Source organism: Capsicum annuum, chromosome 5, assembly GCF_002878395.1.
Source record: "Capsicum annuum cultivar UCD-10X-F1 chromosome 5, UCD10Xv1.1, whole genome shotgun sequence".
Taxonomy (NCBI): domain Eukaryota; kingdom Viridiplantae; phylum Streptophyta; class Magnoliopsida; order Solanales; family Solanaceae; genus Capsicum; species Capsicum annuum.
Genome location: NC_061115.1, coordinates 72501202 through 72523505, shown reverse-complemented (window position 1 = coordinate 72523505; position 22304 = coordinate 72501202).

Below are 22304 nucleotides of genomic sequence, written 5' to 3'. Positions count from 1 at the left end.
ACTGCCTTACTTCAAGTTGCTAAACTTTTGCACCTTTGCTTCCCTCAGCTCAAATGGGAAGAACCTATCCAAAAGAAAAGTAACAAATTTATCCCACTCTATAGGCCCAACATTAGCACCTTTATACTCCTTCTACTACTTAACCCAAGTGTGATTTACTCCTTGCAATTGGTACATAGCCAAGTCCATACTTTCACTCGAGATGACACTCGAGATGACACCCATGATCTTTGTCACCTTCTACATACTATCAAAAACTCCTATGGATCTTACTCAAGCTTAGACCCAAAGAATACCAGGGGATTCATTCGAGTGAAGTCCTGGATCCTAGTTGTTTTTGTATTCAATATAGGTTTGGCTGGGGCAATAAATTGCTAAGTATTCTCAGTAGCCATAGATTGGGTTAATATCATAAAAGTAGCCCTGAATTCTACATCAGATACTTACTCATTCAGAGGGTCTTCAGGAAGAGGCGATAGTTCTAGTTGATCCTCATTCCTCCTTTCATTAGCCCTTTTGGAAGGCATTTTCTATAAATGGATAGAGGATGGGTTAGAAGAAAAACTTAATAGAGTTCACACTCTATTGCATGACATAAAACATAAAAGAGCTGAGACTCTCTCCAATAAGTGTGGCGCACTTTACACCTATGAAAAAAACTACTTAATGTGGTTTTCAGACTCCCTAGGATACTTTAAACCTTGTGCTCTAATATCAAGTTTGTCATGATCCAAGACTACCCCCTAGTCATAACACGATGCTTACTGTACAAGTGAGCCCAACCTAACCCATGGCCTGGCATAAGCTATGATTACTGAAGGAAAGTAACAGAATACTGAATGGAAGGTAATTGAAATAAAGTGATGTTGAATAATAATAAATTCAAGATTAATACTAGCTGAGATAATCAATGAAACTGAAAACATGTCTAACTGTCTGTCTTTCTGAAAGCCTCTAAATCATGATAAGTTGTTGGGACAGGTCCCCAACTAACTCTAACTGACTGAATTAATGTAAAATACTAGAAATATACAAATTATAGCTAGTATTCGACTTAGAAGAACTCACTAGGGCTACAGCTGAGTGGAACAGGAACGTGCTAAGTGCGGTTTAGGTACTGACCATTCAAATCTATATTATGAGATAATATAAAGCAAAGAATTATATGATTAGTACTTTGAATGTACTGAGTATGTGAGATGGAGATGACTAACTAGTATATATGCTAATATTAATGTATGAACAAGTAAACTGAATGTAAGACCAAGTATAAACACGTACTGGATTACTGAATTACTGAATAGTGAACACTTGTTCAATCAAACCTGAACAAAACATAACTGAATTGAACATAAATTAAAACTGAGCTGAGGACTGATGGAGCTAAGAATAGCAGACATACCCCAATCTGAGCTAATCAGGGTCCAACAAGTAACTCTAGTTGGAAGGGTATCAATACCGTGCTAAGGATACTGATACTAGCTGGCATTGATCCACTAAACTAATGTCCCAAAGGACTAGGATATCAGTTCTCTACAGGTGGGTGACCCCTCACAACTTACGACAATGTCGTAGTTCTTGAATGTAGGGACTTCTACTGAAGGTCTTGGTCCTCAACTGGCGAATGAGCCTTTATCCCTGTATTCACTCGGTGCTAAGTACTACTTCCAACTGAACTGACACTGATAATTGATAACTGCTTAACATGATCTGGTAACTGATATACGCTCAGCATGATAATAATTTAAATTTAGCAACATAAACATGATCTAAATGGCTCTTAACATGAAAACTGATATATGTATGACTATCAAGGTATCGGGTGTTCGTAACCCAGTAGCTTTGACTAATAAAACTGAATATGATGACACTTACAGAGCACGGTAATGGGGCTTTCACAATTTAAACCCAACAAACTCAACAACTTGTCATGATAGGGAAATTTATAATTCTGAACATGGGGAAATCACTAATCTTAAGGAAAGCACATATTCATGATTTTGTTACACACATAAACTGAGGAGAGTAAGGAAACTCATATTTGACCTAGAACGTAATTCAAGGGGAAGGGAATTTTTCTTGAAATTTAAGAGTTCTTAGGACTCAATGGATAGAAGGGACCCACTGATGAAATCCCATATACTTGAAGTGAATTGCTTAGAACTTGTTCTTGAACTTGGAGAACCCTAGTTTTCTTTGGAGAAGACCCTCACTGGAGTGGCAATGACTCAGATGTAATGAGTCGTTACATCTGTTAATGAGTAATTGATAGAGTCATTGTCACTGGCAGTTTGACAGGCCCTTAGGAAATTTTCCGTAACTTTGTTTCCACGACATTGAATTAACGAGAGACTAATGGTATTGGAAAGCTAATTTAATGGCCTATACTTTAATGGGTCTATAGCTTGAAAACTTAGGGTATTACATCATACCATTGTTAAGCCACATCTTTCAACTGATATTCAATAAACTCTACGCCTTCAGAATCAGTATGATGCATAACCCTACAAATCTTTTGCATCTCATCAATGAACCCATATAGATCCTCCTAAACCGTAGAACATGTAAAGGTTGGGAAATTCATCCTTATAAATTGTCTAACCTAGGTAACCTCAGATGGATTATCAATAGAACCAACATGATCAAACCGACAAGACTGTGACGCCACCAGCTGAGCAAGCATATGAATAGACTAACTGAGCTCCGCACTAGAGATATCTCCCTGAGGCGACTGAGAATAAGCACCACCATCTTGTGAGCCCAAGGAGGACTAGTAGGGACTAGTGGAACCTTACATAGAGTGGTACAGTTAGGAACATGGACCCTACATCAAGACTACACTTCATAAGCAGGGCGGGTTCCCTCTTTATCTTCCCCAAGTAGGACAAAGGTTCCAACTGAGTTCCTACGACACTCAGATCTTTGGGGAGGCATGATCAGAAATGCGAGTGAGTCAGGAGTTAGAGAAGTTTCATAGTAACTAGACTCTATGTCCCAAAATAGAACTAAAGAAAGAGAAATATTCCTAAATGCCTCGTATCCTGCCCCTTATAAGTGTGGTCCACTAAATACCCATTAAAGGGACTCTACTTGACATGACTTTATGGACACCCAACATCCCTGAACCGTACTCTGATACCAAGCTTGTCACAACCCAAACCCAGTCCTACCATGATAGGAATCTCGAGCCCCCATGGACTGAAGACAACCCTCTTAGCCTTGCCTTAAGAGCACCATAAATGCAACCAGCAGAAGTCAACCTAAATAGCAATAAGAAAGATAATTAAACCAAGTGATAAATCTAAGAAACAAAATAAAAAAGCTAACCCATTACTTTTCCACGTAGCCTCTAAACCAAGAATACAAAACTAAGTTCGGAAATGCCCCCGAATATGACAAAAAGGAATTCATAATTTCCAAATTATAAAAAGAAACCTAATAAAATGGCAGTGCTTTTCAAAAGATGGAGGCTCACCACTTCACAGCAACTCAACCGACAAATCACACAACCTAATGCTACACAAGACTGAAAGAAGTCCTTTGAACCAATATCATGAAATTATGCAGCATCTGAGGATGGTCAGTAAGGCGAGCAATGGTATGTAACTTGAGGAAAGGGATAAAGTAGTGCACTTATCAATGATTAGTCAAAACCATATAAAAAATATGTATTTACATATATGGGATGCTGGGATAAGCACAAGGGCCATGAACATGAGAGTTTAAAATATTAACCTAAACTATGTAGTTCGCTTTGTCCTAAAAGCACCTATGGGCTGCACGTACCGAGGAAAGTTAGGAAATGCTAAAGACACCACGATGATAGCTATCAAAAATATAAAGTGTGCACCAACAACGCAGTCACATATACCTCCATATTAGAAATATGGTTTCCAATGTTAGTCCCTAAGGACTACACCTGCACGATGAGCAACACAATTCCCTTTAAGCCTAAATTAAAATAGTTTTCACATAAACCCAACCATTAACCAAGGAGTCTTTATTAAGGAATTTTCCAACATGGTATAGTCATACCAATATGCTTGCAATCTAATTCAATTATGACTAACCAATCCATATAACCATTATACTTCTAAGTTTCATTCAAAATCCAAAACCATGGCCTCCATGTCCTTCCAAAACCATTTTTATCTATTCAACTTTTTATACAATGCAATGTTTTCAAATGGTAAGTCAAATCATACAAATATCAAAATTTAAGATCAAGTTTAAAAAGTGAGTTGAGATTAATTCTACTACCACACCAAAATTCATCCATATTTTAAAACGCAATTCACTAATTTGCAAACATTGTGTCAACACCTCCATTTAATTCCAAAATCCATTAATTTAAGCATAAGTACCCCACTAATACAAGGAATAAGAAATTCAAGTGTTAACCACCAAAATCCCTCAATCCAAGTTCAAACCCATCATTCAAAACATATGACTATTGAGTAAACAAGTGCCATAATATAAGTTAGGAATAAGCAACATGCTTGAAGTGTAGAAGAAATTAAAGAGAATTCAAAGTTTGAAGCCTGAACATTGAATCCCTTGTAAAACCCTAATATCTCTTGCTTGAGAGTTAAAAAGGAAAAAGTAAGGTTTGAATTGTGAAAGGTTTGAATTGTGATAACTGATGGCAGAGGGGTCATTTAGGTGTTTTTATTCATAGAAAAGAGTTTGAGGGAGGAAAAGACAAAAAAGACCCTAATTAAAATATGTAGGAAAATTTGGGAACAATCGTCATATCTTGGGTAACAACTTGAGAGGTCTGACCACGAGTCATGGCCTGGAATTATTACTTGAGGATCGAGAATTTAGTCCTTCACTGTTATGAAAATGGCTATGTCATAATGAATTATTGTGCCTCACAATGAGCCATACCCTGGACTCATTATCAAGGGAACAAGGTCTGGGATTCTCCTATTCCATGGCAATGAGTCCTCCTGACGACTCATTATGTCTGACAATGAGTCGTCAGAGCCGCTATCACTAGCAGTTTGGCATCACCACATTAATTCAGCCATAAATTTTTACCACGATATTAGATTAAGGCGAGACTAGTAGCATTGGAAAGCTAATCCAACTATTTATCCCATGGAGGGTCTAGTGCTCAAGAACTTAGGGTATTACAACATACTTGTGGATTTTTTAGTGAAAAATAAGTTGTGAATAATCACTGGGAGAAATCCTTAGTCGATGGAGAATTCCCCCATACTATTTGGGATGAAAACATTGCAATGACATATCAATAGAGTGGATAACAAATTCCTTATCTAGGAATATCGCGTTTAGTTTGATAGTGTACACTACCGCCAAAGAAATTTAGCAGGACCTCACTGAACATTTTGGATAATCAAATGGTTCAAAATACATTCAAATCTAATGAGAAATTACTCTTACCACTCAGGGTTCTTCAGATATAGCCACCTATTTCACCAAATCACGAAGTGTATGGGATGAGATTTAGATTTGTTATGTAGGTACTCACTGTACATGTGGTGCTCTACCTAAACTACTAGAAGAACAACAACTATTTCAGTTCTTAAGTGGTTTGAATGAGTGCTATTCTTCTTGTAAAACCAACATCTTAATGATGTCTCCCCTGCAATCTATCAGTAAGGCCTACTCTATGTTACAACATGATGAACATAAAAAAGAACATTCACCTCATATTCCAAGCTTCTCCAATGATTCTGCTTTTTTTAGCACCCATTGTCTCTTCCAACTCCTATAGGAGAAAAAATCAAACTGGTTACAATGAGAAAGTTTTCTTTTATTCAAAAAATAAAACCCTAATTATCATTAGAGAATCCAGTTTAATTCTAGGAAAGGAAATTCTACTAATTTCCTCTGCAAGTTGTCATGACCCAAACTATGACCTGGCTGTGACGGGTAGCTCAAGTCCCACATGGATCGGAGATCACCCCCTGCACCTAACCAAACCAAACACAACATCCCCCAAGGTCGGATGAATTCCAAACATATTATAAGATAACATGTAATAAGCTAAAGAAAATTCAAAAAATATTTATAACCAACGACCGGTGATCGGCCAAACAACTAACCAACACCGCACAATATCCACAGTTGTCCAAACAAAGCTGTATAAGCAAAGAATCAAAATTGAATACCAACAAAGTGTCAGGACATGCCCTCGACTATAGAAAAAAATAAGTCTAAACAATCTGAGACATAAGAGACCAAAATATGAAACGCAGACTTCCGATGTATGGAAGCTCACCATTTTGCTGTCAACTCACAAGCTAATCCCGAATCTTAACCACTGAGTAGAAGGAGTAGAAGTATGACCACTTCTTGGATCGCATTGGGTTACATCGTCCAAAGACAGTTAGCGGTTAGAGCGGAAGCATGAAACTTAGGGATAAGGATTACACAATGACATGGTCAATGGTTCAAAATTATTCAAAAAACCAATGCACATAATCAAATGCATATACATATATATATATATATTACATGTCGGGATAGGTAATAAGGCTTAACATATGTATTAAAACTTAAACCTGGATTGTGTAGCTCAACCATCATAACATGTACCCACGGGCAATATGGGCCCTAGCTCTCACCCCCTGGTCGGGCCCCAATGTGTGTAGCCACATGAACTGGAAAATAATCTCATATATATGCTCGGCGGACTCGAACCTCCCAATCATATACTAAGGTGAATTAAGCACCCGATCATACGATGATTTATGGGGGACTCAAACCTCCCTAATCATGTAATAATATTAAGAGAGACTCAAACCTCCCTGGTCACTTTGACACCCGCATCGGAAAATGTGGTTTTCAGTATCGGTTACTCGAACCTCCACTTTCACGACTCAGCTACACAACCCCCGTTAAAGCCCAATTAAAACATTTATCACACAATCACATTCATTGAACCACAGTACATGTTTAGGAATACATTGATGGTATCATCATACCAACTACACTTGCAAGGTAACAACAACATGCCAAAACTATTACATGACTTGGGGAAATTCACAACCCCCTCGGTTCGATTTTACAAATTCCCATAATTCTCATAATTAAAAACTAATTTCACATCATGTGGTTGGGATCATAACCACTTCGAAAGTCACAAATTTGGGAAAATCACAATTCCCTAGTTCATTCACCATACCTATGCACCCACAAGTTCAAAACCATAATTAAAGCATAAAAAAGCATATGTAAACCATAGGAACACATAGTTCAACAACAAGCATTAATAACTCTCAATCCTTGTTATAAAACCAACATGAATATCTCATGTACAATATTTTAAACATGTGCTTTTAACAAATTAACAATGAAGGAAGAGTAACATGCCTTAAATACCAAGAAATTTAGAGAGAAATCGACTTTTGAGCCCTTAGATGACCAAATTGATGAAACCCTAGCTTGACTTGCTTGAGGAAATTTAGAGAACCTTTTGAAGTGTTTGAGAAGTTACGAAGATTTGTTTTTGAGTGCTAATGACGCCATAAAAGGGTTATAAGATGTGGTTCTCAATTTGAGTAAGAGGGAAAAATATCTATAATGCCCTTAACTGAAAAGCTAAAAATGTGTTGTCATTGACTATACGTTGACTCGTAGCCACTCCTTACGACTTGTCACCATGAGTCATAACCAAGACAGTCTCTAGGATCCCCAAACACTGTTGACCCTACCACTCAACTGGTACCACTCGTAATGAAACCCTACAACTAATAGGATCTAATCATAGTCAACATAGAACCCAATTAGGTAAGCACTAGACATCCTACGATTTGCACCCTACGACCCGTAACAAGTCTTTATAGCTCATAGTGAGCCACTCGTACTCAGAGTAGAAATTAGACACTTAATTTTTTATTTGATTAGGATTAAGTCCATATGACCCATCAAGACATATTATGACTTGTTAGATGAGTCTTTCCCAGCGCAGAAGGCTCAGAATTCAAAACTTTTTTCGAGGACCAAAAACCTGAGGTGTTACATACTCCCCTTTAGGATCATTCATCCATGAATGATAGGACAAGGTATTTATTAGCACAATTTGACTCCATATACCACTACTCTTACATTTAACAAAGACAAAACAAAAATACCAAGGAAATGATGATTTTATTTAACAAAGTTAGAAAACAAAGATGTCAAGGAATGCATATACCTTAAGCTTATCCAGAATGGGAAACAAGAATGGGTACTTGGACTTCATGTCTTCCTCAGCTTCGCACGTAGCTTTCTCAACCTTTTGGTCTCTCCAAAGAACATTTACCGATACCACATCCTTGATCCAGAGCCGATGGACTTGCTGATTCAAAATCTCAATCGGGACTTCCTCATAAGACAAAAAATCTGAAATACCCACTTTCTCTAAAGAACAACCATTAAAGGATCACCCACAAACTTTCTCAACATCAAAATATGAAACACTGGATGAATAGAGCTAAAACTAGAGAGCAACTCCAATTCATATGCAACATTACTAACCTTCTTAAAACCCACGTACGGACCAACATAATGGGGACTAAGCTTCCCCTTCTTACCAAGCTGCATAACTCCATTTACCAGGGACACCTTTAAAAATAACCAATCACCAGCATTGAACTCCAACTCCCTTCATCTCATATTTGCATAGGACTTTTGGCAACTTTTGGCTGCCTTAAGTCTATCCAAAATCACCTTCACCTTCTTTATAGCTTGGTGAACCAAATCAAGGCCAAACAACTTATTTTTCCCAACCTCAAACCACCTAATAGGAGACCTACACCTCCAACCATATAAGGCCTCAAACATAGCCATACCAATGCTAGAGTGATGTTGTTGTAGGGAAATTCTATGAGAGGCAGGTGGTCAACCAAACTACCCCCAAAATCAAATACATAAGCCCAAAGCATATCTTTCAAGACCTGAATTATCCTCTCCACTTGTTTATCCATCTGTGGGTGGACAGTGGTACTAATGGATACCTTAGTCCCTAAACCTCATTAAAACGATCTCCAAAAGTAAGATGAGAACTGAGTACCCCAATCAAATATGACAAAAATTGGAGTACCATGCAACTTTACGATCTTCTCAATGAATAACTTGGCATAATTCTCAATAGAGAAATTAGTCCTCACTGGCAAGAAGTGAGCAGACTTAGTCATCTTATCCATGATGACCCAAATTAAATCAAATTACTCACGAGATTGTGGAAAACCGGTAACAAAATCCATAGTAATTATCTCTAATTTCCATACCGGCAGTTCAATTTCTTGAGTCAACCCACCGGGCCTCAAGTGCTCTACCATCACTTATTGATACATTGAGATCATGATACATTTTTATTAAACCAGGATGAATAGTATAACACGACTCATGAGCTTTCGCCAAAATTCTTCCTCGCAACCCATCAACATCTGAAATACACAATCTGCCTTGACACATCAAGATACCATCGCCACCAATCTTAAAAACCATCACTTTTATCCTACCTATATCATTCTTGATTTGCATCAGAATAGGATCCAACACTTGCTTCTCCTTTACTTCACACCAAGATATAACCTCACAACCTCTTGAACAATAACACCACCATCCTTGAAATCCAAGAGATGGACTCTTAGATTAGCCAAATGGTGAATATCCTTCACCAAATCCCATTTCTCCTCATCAACATGAGATAAGATTCCTATGGAGAACCTGCTATAAGCATCAACAACCACGTTAGCTTTACCTAGATAGTAGTGGGGACTTAAGTCATAGTAATTTAGCAACTCAAGCAACCTCCTTTGCTTGAGATTCAATTATTTCTGGGGGAATATGTATTGTAGGCTCTTATGATCAGAATAAATATCAAGATGGGCCCCATATAAATAATGTCGCTAGGTATTTAATGCATATACCACAACTAATAATTCTAAATGATGGGTTACATAATTCTTCTCATGAACTTTCAACTTCCTAAAAGCATAAGCAACCACCTTGCCATGCTATATCAACATATAACCCAACCCTACCCGAGATGCATCACAACAAAAAACAAAACTATCAGTGCCCTTAGGTAGAGTCAAGACTGGAGCTGTAACCAACTTATCCTTCAGCATCTCAAAACTATCCTTACAAGTATCAGGACATAAGAATTTCACCTTTTTTTGAGTCAACTTAGTCAACGAGGCAGCGATAGAAGAGAAACTCTACACAAACCTTCTATAGTACTTGGATAAACCCAAGAAGCTCCAAATATCTAATGGAGTTGTGGGTCTAGGATACTTCTTAACTACCGTAACCTCCTTTGGATCAAATATGACCACTTCTATAGAAATAACATGACCCAAATAAATCATAACATTCAACCAGAACTCACACTTAGAAAACTTTGCATACAAATACTACTCCTTTAGAGTAAGAAACACACAACAGAGATGATCGACATGATCCGCCTCACTCTTAGAATATATCAAAATATCATCAATAAAGACAATGAACAAAAATTCTAAGAACTGATAAAAAACTCAATTTATAAGATCCATAAATGTGGTTGGGGCATTGGTCAAACCAAAGGACATCACCAAAAACTCAAATTGATTGTACCAAGTTTGGAAAGCAGTCTTAGGGATATCCGCTTCCCTGATATTAAACTGATAGTACACAAACCGAAGATCAATCTTGGAAAAGAACTTAGCACCCTAAAGCTAATCAAAGAGATCCTCAATCTATGGAAAAGGATACTTATTCTTCATGGTTATTTTATTCAATTGGCGGTAATCAATAAACATTCGAAGGGAACCATCCTTATTATGCATGAAGAGAACAAGAGCATACCATAGAGACACACTAAGTTGGATAAAACCCTTTTCATGAAGATTTTTAGCTGCTCCTTGAGTTCCCTCAACTCAGCCAGAGCTATTCTATAAGGAGGGATAGAAATAGGAAGAGTGTACGGAAGAAGATCAATCCCAAAATTAATTTCCCTATAGAGAGGTACACCAAGAATTTTATCAAGGAAAAACTAAAAAAATTCACAGACCATGAGTACAATCTGCAAAGAAGGACCTTAGAATTTAGAATTCTTAACGTGCACTAAGCAATATAGGCACCCTTTAGAAACCAATTTCTAGGGTCCAAGATACGAAATAAACTTTCCTTTAGGCACTAGGGAACTTCCTTCCCATTTGATTACTAACTTATTTGGGAAATGGAAACAGATCCTTCAGGTTCGACAATTAAGAGACGCATAACACAAATGCAACTTATTCATCCCCAAAATTATATCAAAGTCTAAAATATTCAACTCTATTAGATCCATAAGGTCCCTCTACCATGAACCAAAATCATGCAACCCCTATAAACCTTTTATCCATAATGGAGTCACCCACCAGGGTGGACATAGAAAAGGATCCGAAATGCACTCAGGATCAAGCCCAAAATGAATAGCCACATAAGGGGTCACATAAGAGAAAGTAGACCCAAGATCAAGTAGATAATATACATCATGAGAAAAGAGTTTAAGTGTACCAGTAACAACATTAAGAGATGCCTCAGAATCCTGGCGAGTGGCAAGAGCTTAAAGACAATTCCGACCAGTGTCGAAGCCAAAAGCAGAAATAGCACCCTTTGGTGCATGAGCGGATTAACTAGCAAAAAGAATCATATTCATCCCAAAATCAACCTTAGATGGACAATACCTTTGTAAATGACCAGTCTGACCATATTTAAAGAACTTATTCCTCCCTTCCTCTTAAAACCCATGATGCACCTGACCGCAAAATCTAAAAAGAGGATATAACGGAGCTGACTAAGCCCCACTAGGTTGTGACTAGGATTATGGTACTCTAAACCCACTATTATACTTAGAATGACGATTACCCAATGGATTTGGATAAGGAGTGCTAGTCGTAGACTAGGAACCAGAATTTCCCCACTTCTTCTTAAACCACTTTCCACCATCTCTACTATTCTGCTGCGAACCTCCACCCTGATCTAAATATGAAAACTTTATACTATACCTTTCACTCATATCTATTTGCTTCTTCTTTTCTTTTTCCACTTATTGCATATACACTACAAGTCTATAGATCTCCATATCCTTGTTCAACAAGGCAGCATTACTCTACAAGATAAACTCATGGGAAAACCCCAAAGCAAACTTCCTCATTCTATCCCTCATGCTAGACACCAATTTAGGAGTATAACACGACAACTAATAAAACTTCAAGGCATACTCCTTTACTGTCATCCTGCATTACTTCGATTCACAAATGCCCCGACCTTTGCCTCCATCAACTCCTTAGAAAAAAATGGTCAAGGAACTTGCTACATAAATCATCCCACTAAGTAGACTCATCTTCGTCACTCCTAGACTGGTCCCACTCCTCATACCATTGGTATGTTGCATCCTTCAACTAAAAAGCAGTAAACTCTACACCCTCTATACTAGTAGTATGCATCACATGGAAGATCTTCTTTATCTCATCAATAAAGTTATGAGGATCTTTCTCAACTTTAGAACCAGTGAAAATAGAAGGGCTCAACCATATAAATTGTCCAACCCTAGTGTTCTCAAATGATTGAGCAACAAAAGTAATACGCTTATTTTGGGAGGCTACCAACTGGGTAAGCAACTGAATTGACCAGGAAAACTCAACATTAGATACATTAGCTTGAGGTTCCTTAGAAGGTATAGAGGGAAACATTAGATACAAATGCTTGAAAATGGTTAAGTGTGGGGACTTTAAAGGAAATTTTTTTGTTTTGACACTTAATTGCTTGAAAATGGTTAAGTTTAGGGACTTTAAAACGGATTTTTTTGTTTTGAATGTGGTTTTGCTTTGAGACTTAGTTGCTTGAAAATGGTTAAGTGTAGGGACTTTAAAGAGGATTTTTTGTTTTGAATGTAGTTTTGTTTTGACACTTATTTGCTTGAAAATGGTTTAGGGACTTTGAAGGAAATTTTGTTTTTTGAATGTGGTTTTATATTGATACTTAGTTTCTTGAAAATGGTTAAGTGTAGGTACTTTAAAGGAGATTTTTTTATTTTGACACTTAGTTGCTTGAAAATGGTTAAGTGAAGGAACTTTAAAGGGGATTTTTTTATTTTGAATGTGGTTTTGTTTTGACACTTTGTTGCTTGAAAATGGTTAAGTGTAGGAACTTTAAAAAGGATTTTTTTATTCTAACACTTAGATGCTTGAAAATGATTAAGTTTCGGGATGTTGAAGGGAATTTTGTGTTTTGAATGTGGTTTTGTTTTGAGACTTAGATGCTTGAAAATGGTTAAGTGTAGGGACTTTAAAAAATATTATTTTATTTTGACACTTAGTTGCTTGAAAATGGTTAAGTTTTGGGACGTTGAAGGGAATTTTGTGTTTTGAAAGTGGTTTTGTTTTGATACTTAGTTGCTTGAAAATGGTTCAGTTTAGGGACGTTGAAGGGAATTTTGTGTTTTGAATGTGGTTTTGTTTTGAGACTTCGTTACTTGAAAATGGTTAAGTGTAGGGACTTTAAAGGGAATTTTTTTGTTTTGACAATTCATTGCTTGAAAATGGTTAAGTTTAGGCACTTTAAAATGGATTTTTTTTGTTTTGAATGTGGTTTTGTTTTGAGACTTAGTTGCTTGAAATGGTTAAGTGTAGAGACTTTAAAGGAAATTTTTTTGTTTTGACACTTAGTTGCTTGAAAATGGTTATGTTTAGGGACTTTAAAGAGGATTTTTTTGTTTTGAATGTGGTTTTGTTTTGATACTTAGTTGCTTGAAAATTGTTAAGTGTAGGGACTTTAAAGGAGGTTTTTTTGTTTTGACACTTAGTTGCTTGAAAATGATTAAGTGTAAGAACTTTAAAGGGGATTTTTTGTTTTAAATGTGATTTTGTTTTGAGACTTAGTTGCTTGAAAATGGTTAAGTGTAGGGACTTTAAAGGGGATTTTTTTGTTTTGACAATTAGTTGCTTGAAAATGGTTAAGTTTAGGGACTTTAAAGCAGATTTTTTTTTTGAATGTGGTTTTGTTTTAAGACTTAGTTTCTTGAAAATGGTTAAGTGTAGAGACTTTAAAGGAAATTTTTTTGTTTTGACACGTAGTTGCTTGAAAATGGTTAAGTTTAGGGACTTTAAAGAGGATTTTTTTGTTTTGAATGTGGTTTTGTTTTGACACTTAGTTGCTTGAAAATGGTTAAGTTTAGGAACTTTAAAGAGGATTTTTTTGTTTTGAATGTGGTTTTGTTTTGATACTTTGTTGCTTGAAAATGGTTAAGTGTAGGAATTTTAGAGGTGATTTATTTATTTAGAATGTGACTTGTTTGGTGATTAGTTACTTGAAAATGGTTAAGTGTAGGGTCTTTAGAGGTGATTTTTTAGTTTAGAAATGTGACTTATTTGGTGGATTAGTTACTTGAAAATGGTTGAGTGTAGGAAATTTTTGAGGTGATTTTTTTGTTTAGAATGTGACTTGTTTGGTGGATTAGTTACTTGAAAATGGTTAAGCGTAGGGACTTTAGAGGTGACTTTTTTATTTAGAATGTGACTTGTTTGGTGGATTAGTTACTTAAAAATGGTTAAGTGTAGGAACTTTAGAGGTGATTTTTTTGTTTAGAATGCGACTTGTTTGGTGGATTAGTTACTTGAAAATGGTTAAGTGTAGGGACTTTAGAGGTGATTTTTTTTGTTTAGAATGTGACTTGTTTGGTAGATTACTTACTTGAAAATGGTTAAGTGTAGGGACTTTAAAGGTGATTTTTTTGTTTAGAATGTTACTTGTTGGGTGGATTACTTACTTGAAAATGGTTAAGTGTAGGGACTTTAGAGGTGATTTTTTTATTTAGAATATGACTTGTTTGATTGATTTGTTACTTGAAAATGGTTAAATTTTTGTGACTTGATCTAATTAGTTGAATCTGATTGATTGCGTAGATGGAACCTAATTATAGTTGGATATATCACATGAATAGTGATAGTAGAATGGGTATTAGGGACGAATTTGTTGAAGGTGTCAAAACATTTATTGAACATGCTAAGACACTTGATGTTTGGACACGTTTTTGGATTATTCATTGTCCTTATGTTAGATGAGATGGTATAAATCTTGCTAGTGAAGAAAATGTAAAGGACTATCTTTATAGAAAGGGAATTCACGAGGACTTTTTAAGATTGTGTGGTATTCATGGTGATGTTGAGCAAAATAACTTTGTTGTTGGAAAAAGTAGTAGGTCTGCAGGGAATAATGAATATCAAGATACTAGGATGACAGAAATGGTACACGGTGCTTTTTGGGATGCAACATGGGGTTGACTTTAGGGAAAATGTTGAAAATGTTCCTAATAGCGAATCGGGCAATTTCTACAAAGAATTGCATACTGCCAGTCATCCTTTATTTGATGGGTGTTCGCACTCTTATTTTTCTGTTGCTGTTAGATTATTAATTATTAAATCTGACTGGAATATTTCTAAAGGAGGAATAGACTCAATGATAGACCTTATTAAAGAGTTAGTTGACCCTGGCTTGGAGGTTCCTGATTCTTTCTATAAGGCAAAAAGATTGGTTTCAAAGTTAGGTCTTTTCTCGGTTAAAATTGATTGGTGTGAAAATGGTTACATAGTATACTTTAAGGAAGATGCTAACCTAGAGTTTTGTAAGTTTTGCCAGCACTCTCGATATAAGCGTAGTTCTACTGGAAATAAAATTACTATTAAGGAGATGCATTATTTACTACTTATACCAAGGTTGAAGAGGTAGTATGCTTCAAACAGCTCAGCTCCTCATATGAGATGGCACGGTGAAAATAGAAGGCCCTCTGGTGTTATGTGTCATCCATCTGATAGAGAGGCTTGAAAGCATTTTGATGCAACTTATCCAGATTTTGCAGATGAGCCACAAAATATTCAATTGGGATTATGTGCGGATGGGTTCTCTCCTTATTCAGTTGGTGCTGCGCCATATTCATGTTAGCCTGTATTTATCACTCTTTATAATCTTACTCCTGAACTGTTGATGACTAGTCCCTATATATTTTTGAATTATTTATTCTTGGCCCGTGTAATCCAAAAAGTGGAATAGATGTCTACTTGCAACCATTGATCGATGAACTTTAAATTTTATGGCATGAGGGGGTTAAAACTTGGGACACCTCTCTTAAATAGAATTTCAATCTGCGTGCATATCTAATGTGGACTGTTAATGATTTTCCTTCTTATGGAATGTTGTTTGGGTGGATGACAGCTGAAAAACTGGATTGTCCATACTGCATAGAAAAAACAAAATCTTTCACATTGAGACATGGCAGGAAAAATTCATGGTTTGATTATCATCGTTGTTTCTTGCCACCTAATCGTGAATTTAGGAGACTTAAGAATGCACTTAGAAGGAATAAAAGGGAATATGATGGTCCACCTCCAAAGCTGTCTGGTCATGACGTCTGGGAAATAGTTCAGAATTTGCCTAAAGCTAGCGAGGAATAATTGTACAGACTTGATGGATATGGCATTTTGAATAACTGGACTAAGAAAAGTATATTTTGGGAGTTAGAATATTGGCCAGATAATTTACTTACACACAATGTTGACGTCATACCTACTAAAAAGAACTATTTTGACAACTTGTTCAACATAGTTATGGATGTCACCAGCAAAGCAAAGGATAATCCTAAGGCTAGACTTGACTTACTAGAATATTGCAACCGCAGAGAATTACACTTATAGCAGTGGCCCAACGGCAATGTTCTTAAGCCCAAGGCTAGTTTTACATTCAAGTTGGGCCAAAAACATCAAATATGTGAGTGGGTTGAAAGTTTAAAGATGCTCGATAGATATGCCTCAAATTTGGGAAAGAGGGTTGATATGACACAAGGAATCTTGCATGGAATGAAAAGCCATGATTATCATGTTTTCATGGAACAATTACTTTCAATTGCTTTTATTGGTTTACTTCAAAACATATGAAAACCAATAGAGAGATCAGTTTGTTCTTCAAAGACTTATGTGCCACCATATTAAAAGAAAAAAATATGGCGCGAATGAAAAGTAATATTGTTATTATCACTAACAAGCTGGAGAAGATTTTCCCACCAGCATTCTTCGATGTGATGGAACATCTTCCCATTCACCTTGTGCACGAAGCTCGGCTAGACGGTCCAGTTCATACTAGGTGGATGTATCCATTCAAACGGTAAACATTTGCAACATATTTAAATTCATACATATCTTTTTTAAATATAGTAAACATCTAACCTTAACATTGTACAGGGCAATTGAAAAATTAGAAAGGGGGCCTAAAAACAAACATAGGGTGGAAGGCTCTATAGTCGAGGCATATCTCGCAAGAGAAACTTCTTAATTTTGTTCATACTACTTTAGTGATGAAGTTGCTTGTTCAAGAAACCGACCGAATCATCATCAGGATGATGTCAATGAGCCTCATTGGCAATTGATATCAATTTTCAATCAATCTGGTTGTAAGGATAAAATGATCATACCTCCCCGGCTCACTCCCACAGAGCGCAAGTCAGCAACTTTGTATGTCATGCTGAATTGCCCAGAAATTGAGCCCTTTCTGAAGTAAGGAGATTAAAATTTTTAACATATCTTATTTGTTTACTCATTCCCTTAAAGAAACTAATTGTGTTTCCCATGTTGGATGTTCAGTTCATTAAGTCTCAAATCCACGAAAATCAAGTGTATGCATCCTTTGCAACGTAGTTTAAAAATGAGGTTCGTAAGTGTATTAATATTTCTACAAAGTTTAAATAATTACACATTCCTTACTAATATATATATATATAATATTTTTAGGTACACCATCCACCAAATGCAGCTGCATACAATCAGCTTTTAAGAGATATTTCTTTGGGTCCAGTTGAAGATAATGCAATGTCCTAATACAAAGTAAATAGGTTTAAATTTTCCACCGAACAACACTCTAGAACAAGGAAAAATGACAAAGACTTTAAAAGCCTTGTCAAAAAAGTCAAAAAGCTAAAAGCTAATTATTTACGTAAAGGAAGTCAAGAAAGTTATATAATTTGTCTATATGTCGCTTTCATAATTTAATATCTTGTCTGCTTTCATTATTGCTCTGTTACTGTCTTCTTTTTATCTTCTTCTTGTCGTATCTGCTACTTTTTTATCTTCCTGCTATTGTAGTATCACATCTGGAATAAAGTTGTGTCTGCCACTACATTCGCTGCATATGTGGTCATCATATTTTTGGCCAACTTGTTTACAGAATTGATCCATAGCTTCTTCTGAAATAACTTCTTTCGTAATAGATCTTGTGACTGGTAACTCTTCTATTTTTAGGATCTTTATGATCCATTTTCTTATCTCTTCTCTGTCATTTTCTCTAATATTTTTACAAGTAGAGTAAACCAATAATTGATTTCTGTTATAGTAAATCCAAACTGGGTTTTGATTTATATAATTATTTGCTAACTTAGTCAATATACTGTTAAGTCCAATAACTCTCTTGTTTCGGTAGAAGTTCGGTATCTAATTTTTGGTTATATCTTCTTGTTCGCATATTTCTTCAGGGATAAAATAATCTCGTGTCATTCCTATCTTAACAACAGTAATTGTTTGTTTTATTTCATCAAACAATATTTCTGCTGGTGCTGAGTAGAAACGAACATAGAATAACTGTCCCTTCGTAATCCTTTTATAATCTATATTTTTTTTGTGAATATCTGGAATTCTTGTTAAATCTTCTCTAGTAATTGTGTAAACTGTAGATAATAGTCCATAATAGTAACATGAAGAAATTAAGTTTGCACTGGTGCCAGGCAAAACAATAAGTATGTTATAGTTCTGACATTTTTTTGTAATATATCCTTGGTTTTGTTTTGCTAAATCTTTATTCTGGATAGGTTTTGTATTTAACCATTTTTTAAGGTATAAATATTATCAATTTATGTACGAGTGATATAGTTATAAGTCTGCTTTTGTTGATTGAGTGATTCGGAATATGTGTGTATCTGGGGAGGTATAGATGACTCTAATTTTTGTATATTTGGTGTCTATGGTTTTGAGAATATCTGGTTGAGGTGATAACTCTTTTTCTTTGGTAGTTCAGGTTATAATTCTTCTTCCAATTAATATCTTTTTCTTGGTTTCTTATACTTATATTTTGATTTCTTGTATTTCTTATATTTCTTATGTCTTTTTCTTTTCTTATAATATCTTTCTTCACATCCAAATTGAGGTGTTATTTTATCTTTGCAACATGTTAAATTTCTTACTAATGTTTATTTCATTTTTGTTTCTTCTCTATATTTTTCACATAGATTTCTATATCATTGCTATAAAAAATTTATTTTTGCTCCTAGGGTATCTACTATTTTTGCTTCATCCCAACTCTTTATTATTTTTGAACTAAATGGTTCGGGTAATTTACTAAAATATAATCTTCTTATTTCTTTACTTTCTTCTATATTATATGGTTCCATTATAATAATATTCTTTAAATGTGCACGTATACTCATCTATATAGCACATATTACATATCGCTAGTTTTAACATTAAATTTCTATTTATATCTTTTTCTTTATTTTGCTCTTGTTCTTCTGTTGTCATACTGCTAAATTCATCTCTTATAGCTATTTCATATTTTTTCAATATTTCTGTTGGTAGTATTTTAATAGTTGTTGATGTTCCTTCTATTTTGTTATCAGATCTTAATATTTTTTTACTTTCTTCGGCTAGGTTTAAAAACCATAATTTTACTGTTCCTATTAATGTCTTTTCTATCTATTCTGATGTATTTGTTGTATCTATTTTGTTATCTAATAATTGTTTTGACATATATCCTACCCATAGTTGTATTATTTTATTTGTGTCTATTACACAGTCTAAATCTAAAAATTTGTAATTAATTGTTTGTTTAGGTGTCCATTTATTATATTCATCCTATCGATTATATCTTTTAAACTTAATTTTGTAATTATATGTTAGTTTTCTTATTTCTGATATACTAGGTATTATATTTTTATTTAGAGTATTTACTTCTATATTTATTAGTTCTAGATTTTCTTTATTAATTACTTCTTGTTCTTCATTAATTTCTAGTTTTCCTATGTTTTCTAGAATTTCTGTATATGTTTCACTATCTTTCGAATCATAATTATCTGTTTCTTCAGCATCTATTGTATTTATTTCTAATTCTCTGGTTTCTGGTTCTTTATTTTTTATTTCTAATTTTTCTTTAAATTGATTTATCTAGTTTAATAATTTTTGTTCTTTATCCTTTTCTTCTTTTTTTTTTCTGTCTCTTTTCATATAAATCTTTTAGCATTTGTAGTTCTTTTTCTAATTCAGCAATCCTACTATTTTTAGTTTATTCTATTTTTCGTATTTCTTCTATGGTTTGTTGTTTTATTTTATCTATTTCCTTTTTTCTATCTATTTCTTCGTTTTCTCTTTCTATTCTTACCATGGCTGCCAACTTATCTTCTAATTTTAATTCTTCTTTTTCTAACATTAAATATAAATGTTTACCTATTTTCTTATATCTTCTTCCTAAATTAGAGAATACTATTTTTATTTTTGATCCTTCGTGATTTTCATATGTTTTTTCGTCTATTATAAATTCTTCTTTGCTCATTTTATTTAAATGTATATAGGTTTATGTTGATATATATATTCTACACTATCTATTGTTCATTCTAAATTTGATATTTCTTCTTTTTGTGAATTTATTGAATTTTTACTAACTCCGACAATTATGTGATACTGTAGTCTTTCTATCCTTATTTTTAATTCTTTACGTTTTTCAGATATTATTGGTTTTAATTCTTTATATTTTTTGTAATTTCTGTACGTTATTCATCTAAACAATATTTATAATATTTTGGTGGATATCTAAATCTAATTTTATCATAATTAATAAATTAATCAAATAAATCTAAATACATACTTCTTCCGATAACTTCGAACAACACTCCAGAACAAAGAAAACAAACAATAATGGTGTTTGGGTTAAGGGTGGTGATGATGTTGATTACTTTGGCATCATACACGAGATCTTAGAACTAGAGTATGCTGGTTTTCCAATAAAAAAATTATCCTCTTTCGATGTAAGTGGTTTGATCTAAGCACAAGAGGCACAAGAGTACATAGGGAGCATAACATCATTGAAGTAAAGCACAATAGGTCGTATCCTATTTACGATTCATTTGTTCTAGCACAAAATGATAAACAGGTGTATTATGCTCCTTATCTGGTGCAAAATGACAAGTCTAATTGGTGGGCTATAATAAAAACAAATCATATAGGCCAAGTGGAAGTTGAGAATATGTTGGAGACTGCGTATCAAAATAAAATGCAGATTGATCACCAGCTAGTGGACGTTGAATTAGTGGATGGTTTGAATGACCCAAAAAATATATTTGAATAAGTTAATATTGCAGAAGAAGAGGCTGAGTGGGTAGGAGATGAGAAAACCTCCGAAAAGGGTGAATGGTTTAGTGGAGAGTCTTCAAAAGAGGAGGATTAATTGTGTAGGTTGTATTTATTATGTATTGATGTCTTTATGCTTTGTACTATATATTTACCTTTATGTTTATTGTTTAAGATTGATATGTAATATATGTTTAAGTTTGTTGTTTCCACTTTTTCATGATTTATATAGTAATAAAAATTTTCTTGTCTATATGTCGCGTTGTATTAGCAATTTGAAATTAGTTACTTGGAATATTTTCTTATATATTCATTTTGTAGGAACTAACTACTTGTTAACTTAACATAATTTAGATGTCAGGCAGAGGTAATAAGGGTAAGGGAAAAGTTGATACTACGAAACCAAAAAAGAATAGACAACCTCCGGCTTATAGATGACCCACATGTATTCATGTATCTAAGGGTCGATTTGCTGACACAACAACACGACCCTCATATTCTAGGTCATTCGAGGATTCGATACCTACTCCTATGCATGTAGGGCCACTACATGGGTCTACACCAACTCATTCTGCTCGCATGACTGTGCCACCGCTAGCATAATACTATCAGATGGCCGCTGGCCCCTCCAGACATCTACCATCATCGATACCCTCCTGCAGTAGTCACGCAGCTTCGCACAGTGATTCAGCTGGATCTATTGGGTTGTCAGATCTTCAGCTTGGAGGCACTCCATCTGGAGCTTCAGATCCGCCCACGTCAATGCATCCACCATCACTTACTAGGCAGCCAGAAGATAGCGATGATTCTGGGAGGATTTATCTTGTTCCAGTTGCGAAAGGGTAAGATTTCTAAATATAATAACGTTACTCATTTTTTCATTACTAGATTATTATGCTCTATGAAATTACTATTTGATCGTGTGTTGTAGGTTTAGGCCGGCTG